Raw genomic sequence first — 13,200 nt, 5'->3', positions numbered from 1 at the left:
GACATTTTCAGCCATAGCCAAAAATTGTTTGAAGCACATAAAAACTTTGGACTTCACTTTAAGTGGGAATACCTATGCATGCCAGGAGTAATCATCAATGGAAGTCACGAAGTAAAGGTAATTGCCCAAGGACAGAGTTTGCATGGGCCCACAAACAACGCTATGCACAAGCTGCAATCTGCATGTGGCTGTAACTGGACCATCCTTTGGAAACTTTAAACGCTGCATCTTACCCAAAATACAGCCTTCACAACCATGTTTGACAGGTGCTTCAAGAGGCGGCAAAGAAGCAACCATGTCAGATTTCTGCAAACGCAACAAACTAACAAAATTCAGATGACCAAAACGTGCATGCCAAAGTTTTGTATCTGAAATAGCCTTTGAATCCACACTCTTGCTCACAAAACTGTTGAAAACATCACAGAGAGCTCCTTCTCTCTCTCTCCATCTCTCTCTCTCTCTCTCTCCCCCCCCCCCCCCTCTCACTCAACTGAAATCAGCACATAGTTTTTCTTGAATTGCTGAAAACATCTCTCTCTCTCTCTCTCTCTCTCTCTCTCAGCCGTTTTTTGACCTAGTAGGCAGCAGTTCACTCTTTTGACCATAACTTGCTCATCCGAACTCCGATTTAGGTGATCTATAGCCTCAATCGAAGAGCACGAAGCCCTCTACGCATTGATGTAAAGACAGAATTTTTCTGTGTAATGGAAGGCTTTGCTGTAACAGCATCTTAGAACTGAAAAAACTGTCAAAACTTTGCGTTTTTGTTGCCGACTTGAAGGCAATGTCAGACAAAACTCGCAAGGGTGGAAAAGCCACACTCGCCATGGAGAATGATGCAAAATCTCCAAGGAATTTGGATGCTAATCCAACCACATCGTCTACAACAACGGAAGCAATGATCATGGCTTACTTGATCTCGTTACAAGAAACCGTCAACAAGCAAGGTGAAGAGTTGCGCGCACTTGCAATGGAGAATGGTACTTTAAGAGTTCTCGTTGTGGAGAATGAGCACCTCAAGAAGGTTCTTGAAATGCAAACAACACGCTTGATGCATCTTGAGAATGAAGTTCAAGAATGTAAACGCTCTCTTGTGGACATGAATGTAGTGAAAGAGCGCTTGAGCAAAGTTGAGAGTGATCATGTATTGAAAGAGGAAACGATAGATACAATACGACATGATGTATGTGAGATGAGAAATGCATCCAAATCATGGGCTGATATATGTAAGGATAATGTGGTTTCTACATCTCCTATCACGCAAGCCGTTGTCCAAGCAAAGAATGTAGAGAATGTGGACACTCAAGAATTGCAAGAACGACAAAAACGCTCAAAGAACATCGTCATTCGTGGAATCAAGGAGGAAAGCATGGAAACACCCCAATCTCTTGCGGTTGCTATTGAAGAGTTTTTTGCTACACACTTTGGCATGTCAGGAATCATGGCTTATGGTGCACATCGAGTTGGAAAACAAGGAGTCCCTCGCTCGGGAGAAAGACCTATTGTATGTACCATGGCTGATGAGGTAAAGAGAAAGATCATCCTTGACAATGGTTGGATCTACCTCAAAGGAACGGGTTGTAATGTATATGAGGATCGCACTCTTATGCAACAAAATGTACGTCGCAAAGCATACGAGGAAAGAAGCAAGAAGGTTAAGGTATCATCTCAAGAAGAAAAGTCACTTGAGGAGGATGCAAGTCCACCCAACAAATAGGGACACATGATCTATGAGACCAACTCACGCTTGCGAATAAGCTTTTGGAATTGTAACGGGTATCCATGGAATGTGGGAATTGGCATTGATGAGCTTACCAATGACTCCGATGTGATACTTCTTGTCGAAACATGGGAGCATAATGCGCAACGAATTCTTGGATTTGACAAATACGATGTACATTCTTTGATGTGGGCCAAAAATGCAAAGCAACGAAGAGGCCAAGGAGGCGTAGCATGTATGACCAAAAAGGGTTTGAAAGATGTTTCCATTGTCAAAGAAGATAAGTATAAACGCTACTTATGGCTGAAAATCAACCCACCAAATGGTCAAGTCATGTTTGTGGCCGGCTGCTACATTCCTCACTATGACTCCAACTTTTATGCTGGCTTGAATATGGATAGAGATCAGCCCTTTGTTGAACTAGAGGAAGACATTGCTCATTACAAGGATCAAGGTGAAGTCATTGTTTTTGGAGACATGAATGCTCGCACAAATATGTTACAACACGACACACAACAAGTCGACATGCCGCATGTATCAAGAAGAGTGGATGACTCATACATGTATAATCGAAGTTCTAATGATGCAAAAGAAGTGGATCACTATGGAAAGTCACTTCTACATATGTGCAATAGTACCGGAATGCTCATTGCAAATGGTGTATCTCTATGGCAAGGCACCAATGACTTTACATGTAGAAAGCACAATGGTGCTAGCGTGATTGACTATATGTTGTTCTCAGAAGCCACTCTAGAATGCATACAAAGCTTTACACTTGGTGAATGGAATCCGGAATCGGATCATAGGATGTTATGTATTGACCTCAAGTGTGGTAAACGGCCCGAGCATGTAGCCTCCAATCATGATGTGAATCATTTGTACCTACGTCTAGACTTCAAACGAGCACTTATATATGCTGATATGGTGGACCAAATGTTAAGCATGATAGAGCATCAAGGGAGCCCAACATTAGAATGCAAGTGGAAAGTTTTCAAAGAAGTAATTTTCTCTTGTGCGAAGGAATGCTTTTCGGTGAAACACATGTCTTGCAAAAGGTCTAAGAAGGGTAGCACCAAGAAGAAATGGTTTGACATGGAATGTAGTCAAGCCCGAAAACACTTGCTAAGATTGGATGCAATCAAAGACAAGGAAGTTTACTTGGAATGTTCACACACATACAAAGCACTTGTTCAAAAGAAGAGGAGAAGGTGGGAAGTCGAAAAACAACTTCTTTTAGCACAAGAGAAAGCACATGCATGTGGCAAGTTTTGGCAAAATCTAAAAGGCAAGCGCGTTGAGAGCTTTGGTGACTTGACTCTTGAGGATATGTATATGCATTGTAAGAACCTCTATGAGCAACCCAATGTTGATAAGATGGAGGGTTGTAGCTCCCTTCCATTTATGTCTCCCTTCTTTACCATTGAAGATGTATGCCGCGCGCTTGAGAAACTTGCTACTCGCAAGGCAGGTGACCTTCAAGGTGTCAAGGCTGAAATGATTAAATGGACAAGCAAGAAAACACGATATTGGATATGCGATATGTTTAACCTTGCACTTCAGTATGGCATGCCTCATGATTGGAGTGCAAATTGGATCAAACCTTTGCACAAAGGAGGAGATGTAAACAATGTGAACAACTATCGCACTATAATGGTTGGTTCTTTGATGGCAAAGTTATTTGGATGTATCATGGAGATGAAGATAAGTGAATGGGCTGAAAAGAATGGCAAACGTGTGCTTGGCCAAGCAGGTTTTCGAAAGCATCATAGCACTATTGATCACCTTGTCACTCTTCGAGTTCTTATGGAAGCGTCTCGATTGAAAGGAAAAAAGTTGTATTGTTGCTTTGTGGATTTCAAGAAAGCTTTTGACATGGTACCGCGAGGAAATCTTTGGAGACGTATGCAAAGCCTTCAAGTGCCGAGAGAATTTATGCATGCAGTCTTTCGCATCTACCAAAAAGTGATATGTCGATTACGTATGGGAGATGGAATTTCAGAATTTTTTGCAAGCACTATTGGTGTCAAACAAGGATGCCCACTTTCCCCAACCCTCTTTGGGCTACTCATTGATGAATTGGAATACATGGTTCTTGATTTTATGCAGCAAGAAGGCATAGAAGAGGTTAAGATTGGAAATGCGGTGATCATGCTTTTGCTTTATGCCGATGATGTAGTGCTCTTGGCACATACCTTAGAAGATGCACAAAAGCTTATGAGTGTCTTGGAACGCTTTTGCCTACATAGCGGGCTGATCGTGAATGGATCCAAAACCAAGGTTATGCTTGTAAAGACCCTCAATGACGAAAATCCATGCATTGTATACAACAATGAGAAACTTGAAGTGGTAGATCACTTCAAGTACCTTGGCCTTGAGGTTCCATCCAATCATAAATGGAAGGATTGTGCAATGCGTCGCTTGGAAGCCGGAAAGAGGGCTTATTATGCATTTGAGAACATGTGCAATGCAGGAGAGATCAAGTGTTGGGCTCTCAAAAAGTACCTCTTTGACACATTGGTGACACCGGTGCTTCTTTATGGAGTGGAGGTGTGGGGTGGAAGCATCGGGAAGTCTACTTGGAAAGAGTTTGAGAATGTCCAAAAGCGTTTTCTCACCAACTTTCTCCAAGTCAAGACACAAACACCCTACATGCTCTTACTTCTTGAGTCCGGATCGCTTCCCATTGAGGTCTTGGGCATGGAAAGGGTTGTGGAGTACATGCGTAAGACACAACGTAGCCCTTTGCATCGACTTCCTAGAATCGCATATGAAGCAAGTCAAAAGGTTCAAAAGACATGCAAGAGCAAAATACTAAGTTCGGGGTGGATGCTTGATATCAAGAAATGGTTTGGAAGATGGGATGCATGTCACTTGGTCAAGGATGCATCGATCGACTCCCAAGTTAATGAGGCCTTCTTACAACGCCAATGTATCATGGCTTGGGAGAAATCCGGAGGTTCTCGCTTCAGCCATTACACCACACACGTTGCCCCAAACTACAAATCTCTCTTCTTCTCATAACGAGGTAACCGAACCCATTCCTACATCCTTGAGCCCATCCCGTTGAGTGCGATCCGCACCATTGCCTCCATTCGTCTTAGCTCCCATTCTCTACGCTGCGAGACAGGACGTTGGGGCACTGGCGAGGAGTGTCATCGACTTTGCACCTTATGCCCTCGTCAAGTGCGAGAGAGTGAGTACCACACACTACTTGAGTGCTCAGCTTTTGACCACATTAGGTCCTCTTTTCCCCATATATTCAGCCATGAGCTCTCCCTACATACCTTCCTCTCCCAACCACGATGTGGACTCTCTATTGCGACGCTCATTTCAGCCATTTTTGAGCATCGAGAGTCACTTATGAACTCCACTCACACCACGTGACATGTTCATTTGGTCCCATAGGTCATATTTGACCTCCCAGGACGATAATAGAACTATCTATCTATCTATCTATCTATCTCTCTCTCTCTCTCTCTCTCTCTCTCTCTCTCTCTCTCTCTCTCTCTCTCTCTCTCTCTCGTCAAATCAACGCACATCTTTGTTGCTTGGGAGATGAATCCTCCCATAAAAAGGATGAGGCCTTTAGAGCTAAGGATGACCTATGCAAACAACAATAAAGCTCTCAGATCGCATCTGCTAGAAAAAGCATACAACAAAAACAATCAGAGTTGAAAAGCAGCCTTTCTCTGTACATAAAAGACAAGCTTTCTCTCTTACTTCTTGCAAGAAGAGATGGTTAAGCAAAAACAATGAGAAGAATTTTCTTAGAAGAGTATGAAGAGAAGTAATTTGAAAGGGTGTTTTGGTCGGTGACCGCTCTTGATGGAGAAGAAGAAGGTAACCCCCATTTTGCTCTTTTGTCGGTTGCTTAGTGGAGCATGTTGTGAGCCTTGTTGATTCGGGTGTATCTGCATATGTGTGTGTTCATTGATGTACAACTGAAGCTCTCTTTGAAGATAAGTGCCAAGAATTGCCGATGGAGGGTGAGAGATTCTTTGCATCACACTAAAGAGGGGGAGAAGAGCTTGTAGCAGGCCATAGAGGGAGAGGAGGTCTCGAGGGATTATTCTACAACATTAAAATTTCTTTTTTGAAGAGACTATGCGGTGGTAACAGGGTCTTTTAAGACCATAGCAAAGAAAAAAGGGCCGTGTCTTGATATGGAAGGTCACGATGAAGGTGGCAAGCAGGGGACGATATCGATTGGCAAGGGGCTTTTTTGGTAAGCCATACCAAGCAAGCTACCATCGTAGGTAGAATCGAAGTGAGAGAGAGCGTGTCGATTGGAAGGCAGTGATGGTTGCAAAAGGGGAAGATGGGAATTGAGAGCGGGAGAGAGCCATGCTAATGTGAGCAGGTTGCCATGCCGTGATGAGGAGAGAGTGCAGGCCATGCGAGTGGAGGTCGCGAGCAGGCTGCCTATAGGTAGCATTTTAGAGAGAGAAAGGGGGGCAGTGCCGTTTGCAGGCCACGCCGAGAGTGGGGACCAAGGGCCGTTTGCAAAGAATGAGAGAGGGAGAGATTCTTTGTGTGTGGAGAATCGGAGAGAGAGAGAGAGAGAGAGAGAGAGAGAGAGAGAGAGAGAGAGAGAGAGAGAGAGAGAGAGAGAGAGAGAGAGAGAGAGAGAGAGAGAGAAATTCTCTCTCACCGTTTGGGTATGGTTAGCCAAGGAAGGCCAGATGAAGGAGACGAGGGCACCCTGTTTTGCTGCAAGGAATTGAAAAGAGGGTAATAATTAAAAAAAGCTCATTCCTAAGGGGGCTCTCCCATAGGGAGGAAGAGACCTTGCGGTCATGCATCCTGATGCGCGGGTTTTGAGTCTATAAGTTTATGAGAAGCTTGACTTCCAAGAAAAGAGGCTCTCACTTCTCTAAAACTACTCCCTCTTTCCTAAAAATACTCCTTCTCTTCTAAAAATGCTCTTCCTTTTCTAAAAAATACTCTTTCTACTTTTTCTCTTCTAAAAATATTTATCCTGTCTTAAGGGTCAACTCTTATCTTTAGAAATAGACTTGAGGCTTAAGTTTTCCATACCAACCTATATTTTCAAGTGATAAAGGCCATAATTAATAGTTCCAGAGTTCGATTTCCGATCCGATCGTTCCGTTTAAACGCTTTATGACTTAACAAAATGCGAACATTAAATATTTGCAAAGTAAATGAAATAATTTTATTGAAAAATATTGGGTACATTACAATCTCCCCAACTTAAGGATTCGAGATGTCCTCATCTCGAGAAAAAGTGAGAATACTCCTACTCTAATTACTATCTCGACCATCATTATATCCAAAAGGGTGGTGTCCTTAGTCTGCTTTAGTGATGCTCCATTGGGTCAGGTGGACAAGCGTTCCGATGATGTCCCATCTCTCCACAGTCAAAGCATCGAACATTCAAGCGTGGAGGATCTTACTCATTGAAGACATAAGCTCTTTGTGGTTGTCTATTGTTGAATCTTTGATTCTGTTCAATTTTTCTTGTAATCCCTTGTTCCTTCATTAAAGGTTTGGCTCGTAGTAAATAATCTTCTATGGTGGTAGGTTTCAGGGCTTCCAATCACGAGATAATTGGTTCTCTTAAACCTTGACAAAAGCGAGCTACTTGTTGCTCTATGGTCATTGGCGGTGCGTAACGTCTAAGCTTTATAAATTTTGAGTAGTACTCTTCCAAGGATAAGTTGTATTGTTTCAAGCTAAAGAACTCATTCATCTTTATTGCTTCATGAGCAGGGGGTAAGTATCTTTCCTTCATCGCTTGTTTGATTTCCCACCAGCTATGAGAGTTCTCCAACACTCCCATGTCACGACAATGTTGTTTCCACCATAATTTTGCTTCCCCTGAGAGACGAAACATCCCTAACATTGCTTGATTCGCACATGTGGTCCTTGCAGTAATCATCCATAGCTTCAATCCATACTTCTGCATCTTTCTCAATATCAGCACCCTCTCCTTTAAAAGAAGGTGGTTGCATTTGTTTGAGCAAAAATTTCTTTTCTTGAATTTTTGTGTAAATAGCATCGTTCTGAGGGTTTTCTAACGTAGAAGTGATTTGAGGATTCCCTTGAGTATACATCAATGTTTACAATAACTCAAATCAATAGGGTATTTTCCAAACTTAGACTTATCTAGTCCACTAAAAGCTCAATCGTATGACTTAACCAATCATTAGTTATCCAATTCATTAAAACTTAATCACATGATCTAACCAATCTTGACTTATCCAATCTATCAAAACTCAGTCACATAACTTAACCAGTCATGACTTGTCCAGTCCATCAAAACTCAATCACATGACTCAACCAGTCATAACTTATCCAGGTCCAGCAAAACTCAATCACATAACTTAACCATTCATGATTATCTCAATCACATGACTTAATCAGTCATGGCTTATCCAATCCACCAAAAAAATCACTTACATGACTTAACCAATTAAACAATTTCTTTGTAGAAAAATAATTCAATCTTCTATCCATAAAGTCATTGAAATGACGTATAGGGGTCTACAAAAGATCTCACCATGAGAAAACATAATAGAGGTTTCAACCATAACTATGGTACATATCAATAGACATAATCTAATATCTCCGTGAGTCGGATAATTGGTATAGAAAACGATACACACGAGGAAACTTTAAGTAGCCAATTAAATCTCTTTAACCTAGGCTCTGATACTTGTGTCCCCAACCGTGAGAAGATTGGGGCGACTTGATAGATGGCCTTCCTTTATTCTTAAGTTTCATTCACGACACCCTACTCCATTTCCATGAAGCAGATATACAAGCAACAGAAGAGAGGAAGTCCTCAAACCAAAGTGATGATGATTGGAAGGGTCATACGCCACAGGCCAGGTCGATAAATCAAGGATTCTAACGAAAGTTATTTCCTATAACATAGAGATGAAATCCCATTGACATATTCAAAATCCATAAACAATGCCTTTTTCCCCACGTTTAAGAGGCACTGCCGCCATTCATAAACCCTGAATATGATATGAGACATAGTTTAAAATAACTAGTAATCTTGTGAACAGTACCCGACTAATCAGGTGCATAGTGTTCAGGGGCACGTATATTTGGAACTTCTCGACTCTTGACACAATGAGTCTCTAATTTTTGCTTCTCTTAATAAGAGGAAGTGGAAAGTTTTTTTAGTAATCGAGACCACCCATCCTTGACTGGAAACCTTAGCCAGCCCCCACTTTCCACCCCACTCACACTTTTTAGCTTGTTTTCTAATTACTACCACATTGTTTTACATATACAAATAGTGTTCTTTAGTTAATTTCAGACACAGGTTCTTTTATACAACCCTTCAAACAGTATCAAAACAATTCAAACAAGATTTAATGAAGACAGTCCTATATTTCAACAAAAAGAACTTTTCCAATTTCTTATTTGTCGCTATTCGCGGACTTTCTCTGTCTAACCAACAGAGCCTTTGCAAAGGATTTATTTGCTAACTGCGAATTGTGGAACCTTCCCATCTCGCTAGCCGTCAGGCATCCCGCTAACCACGAGACATCTTGCTAACCATGAGGCATCCCGCTACCCACGAGGAACAAAAGAGAGCCGATAACCTCAGCTTAATCTACGCTAGTCGCGAAATCATCTCGCTACCCGCGAGGAACAAAAGATATTCTTTCAACAATTCTTCTATTTAAATGATTCTTCAAACATGATCAACCAACTCTTCATATTAACCAGTAATAACTTATCAAACAATAACAATTTATCAAGCAATAATAATTTAACAAACAATGACAATTTATCAAATAGTTCTTTCACTAATCTATGAAAATATATGCTTGTTTTTTGTGATAGAATCATATTTCTTAGACGGTTTAAAGGATTACGTATGCTTGACTTCCCAAGTCAACATAAATAGCAATGCAGAATCATAAATTTGTCTTACCGGTTAGCGACATGTTCGATTACCTCCCGTGTTTGAGGTTGGTCGATTTCACCTTCTTTCAGAGTCGATACATCCGCTTGAGCTATAGTTGGAGTAGTTGATGTCTTCCATTGCACCTTTCTTGTAGGTGGAACGACAGAAGCATGCTTCGAGCTTCGTGTCACATGTTTCGGGGCCATCGTATCGAGGTAGAGAAAAGGAAAAGAGAGAAAGAGAACTTACCGAAGGGCAACACGACGATGGTAGAGATGGAGATTGGTTGAGGGTGAGAGGTTGAGGGAGAGAAGGTAACTCCAACGTTATGGCAAGAGAGCTTCTGCTTCTGAGAACTTTTGGGTGTGTGTCTCCGAAGTGACGGAAGAGAGGTCTTTATATAGGCTCTTAAGAGCCAAAAACACAAGCTAAGAATAATGAAAAGCAAAGAGATAAGTTCGCGTACGTTCGCGACTCCTCTTTTTTTTTGCGGTGTCACGCATCTTGATGCGCAATTTCAAGTCTATAATTTTATGAGAAGCTTGACTTCCAAGAAAAGAGGCTCTCACTTCTCTAAAAATACTCCCTCTTTCCTAAAAATACTCCTTCTCTTCTAAAAATACTTCTCATTTTCTAAAAATACTCCTTCTACTCTTTCTCTTCTAAAAATACTTCTCCTTTTCTAAAATACTTCTTCTACTCTTTCTCTTCTAGAAATACTCCTCCTTTCTCAAAGGTCAACTCTTATCTTTAGAAATAGACTTGAGGCTTAAGTTTTCCATATCAACCTATAGTTTCGGGTGCTGTCATTTAACGAGGAAAAGAGGAGCGGCTAAAAGCGAGCGGGATGAGAAGTCCAAAAAAACAACAAAGAAAAACGAAAAGAATAACAGGACTTATGAGAGTTGAAATTCAGTCAAAACATAACATAATTTTACCGTCAAGAAGACATAAATAGAAGAAATATAATATAATAAGCAAAACCTTTAGAATGACCATTTTTTTAATAGATATCTTTGAACTTTTATTTCTAATAGATATCTTTAGCAGGGAAGGGAAGAAGAGAGCATACACCAGTGTGTGGGTGGAGCAGGCCTCTCAAGGGAAATGACAGTGAGAGTGCTCCTTATTATTTATATTTGTACAAGCAATAGGTCGATCAGATCCAATGTCCGGTTGGAGGTAAGACACACCACCTTTACCCCCCCCCATCAAGAGAACATAGAAAATAGACATAAAATCCATACTGATCTTTTTGGAACATTATTCTTACTACATTTTCCACTTCAAAATTGTGATGAGGTATTAACATGGTAATCTCCACATGTGCATGTTCTTTGTGACACCCACACCTTTTTTGGTGTGATGTACAATGATTGCACTAGCAATGACCAACTCCTCACTATGTTGAAAAAATATTTTGTGAGAACCAATGTTAAAGTTTGAGAATGTCCTTTTCGAATAATTCGAGTTCAAGTTCTTATAACTGTTCATAGGTCTCTCTGCTTTGATATATAAGGGTCATATATATATATATATATATAATATCAATGGATACTTCTAAGTCGCATTTTTATTCTCATACATCAATGTTGTTAGCCTCTGCCTCTTCTGCAAGCTAATAGCAACAAAAATCTTACCTCGTAATCATATATATTGTAGCATCACATGATTGGTCTAGTTCGATTGTACTTTTAAAACAATCGCTTTTAGCTTCACAGTTTCTCATTTTTGCATGGAAAAATATACCATTCCAGCTTATCGTTGTGCTTGTTTGGTGCAGAGCGGCAACATCCGGCATGTCAAAGAGAAAGAACAAATAAGTTATATAATTTGTCTTCACTAGCATTATTTGTTGGAAACACAAGTGGAAGGGCCTTAAAGTAGGGTAGTGTACTCCACATGTGATTCTTCTTCACCATGCCCTTGCAGTTTGCGTTTCCAAACGCTATTCCTCAGGGCTTGGTGAAGTACAGAGGGATGGATAGGAGAACATCTCGGTGGACGTAGAAATGCCCCTTTTTTCTCAGGTACTGATTGGTAATGCATTGAATGAAGGTGCCGCCAAAGGTACGTCAAAGCTTTTTGCAAAAAATGTAATTAAGTAGGCAAAACGAGAAGGTGTTTGGTAGCTGCAAGTGGTGGGAGAAGGTGTCGCCTCTCAAACAGGTGCTCGAGCTACAACTATTGATTTATGCAAGCTAGTGCTGACTGCTAGTGTGGCCAACACAACGAACCTATAGCCAACAAAATGGTTACCTACAATTCATGGCCGGCCCAACTGTAACAACCACCAAGTTTTCAGAGTGATTGCGAAGGCATGTACAAAGAAAGACACACACACACACACACACACACACACACAGAGAGAGAGAGAGAGAGAGAGAGAGAGAGAGAGAGAGAGAGAGAGAGAGAGAGATCTCCTCAATGCATTCAAAAACATCTACCAATAGAGTACCATCACCACCTCTCGACAGCTTGCGTTTTGGAAACGCTTTCCAGCAAGGCTTGGCGGAGACCAAATCTTGTCTCATCACCTGCTGTAGTTAGCTTGCATTTGGAAACGCTTTCTACCAAGGTTTTGTGAAGACCCACTTTGTGTTTGAAAATGCTTTCCACCAAGGCTACAAAACATTAACTGGAGAGAAGACTCCTTGACACGTTAGTGAAATAGCATTGAGCCACTCCCATTTAAATACCATTTGTAAATGCAAGTCAAAAGGACTCGGTGAGAGACCATCATGGTCACAACGAATGGACAAGATGGAAGTGTATCTATACTCCGAATACCTTGATTTTGCAAGATTTGCGTTACAGTATCGACAAAGCATGGGTAGCACACCCACACTCTGAATACCTTGCTTTTGCAAGCTTTGAGCTACATTAACGGCTCATCAATTGAAGGTGTTTTACACACGGACTACAAAGGTGAACAAGGGTACATGGTGAAGGAAAGTATTTGAACAAAGAATATTGAGGGTTGATGCCATCTCACAATAATGAGGCTTTGCTACTCTCAACATATTCTGATAGCAAAGAGAAAAATAAGTAAATACCTTATTTGGACAAGTGACTAATTGCCAATAAGACTCGAATACTGAGATTGTGAAATGATGAAAGTTAGTAGCCCTAATATGTATGTAGCAAGAATGGCATCCACACTATAACTCAACACATGTATAACACAATATACAACGTAAGTCATTATTCCGCAAGTCAATTAACTGGCATTACTAGCATAGGCCTTAATGGTGATGCTGGTTGGCAATGTGTGATATTGTAGGTATGCAGCTTAACAAAAAATATTATGGATAGAAAATTTTGAGAATCTCATATGTCATAGAGAGATAATTCTTTTGATAGGAAGTAGAAAAAAATGAGACACATAATACAAAATATACATATTAACACCTGCATGAGAGTTGTCCAAGGGAAAAAACCTATTTTCACTCCTTGGTTAAAAAAAACCACACAATTTTTTCCTAATTCCATCCAAGCCTCATTTCAAATCTCAAATAAATGAGCTTCTTATTCGGTCTCGCTAAAGATCTTTTTAAATTTATGGGATGAAAAAATGGCATCATGATATTTT

The sequence above is a fragment of the Adiantum capillus-veneris genome, chromosome 28 (assembly GCF_014529385.1).
Source record: "Adiantum capillus-veneris isolate H3 chromosome 28, ASM1452938v2, whole genome shotgun sequence".
Classification (NCBI taxonomy): domain Eukaryota; kingdom Viridiplantae; phylum Streptophyta; class Polypodiopsida; order Polypodiales; family Pteridaceae; genus Adiantum; species Adiantum capillus-veneris.
This window is presented reverse-complemented; position numbering follows the sequence as displayed.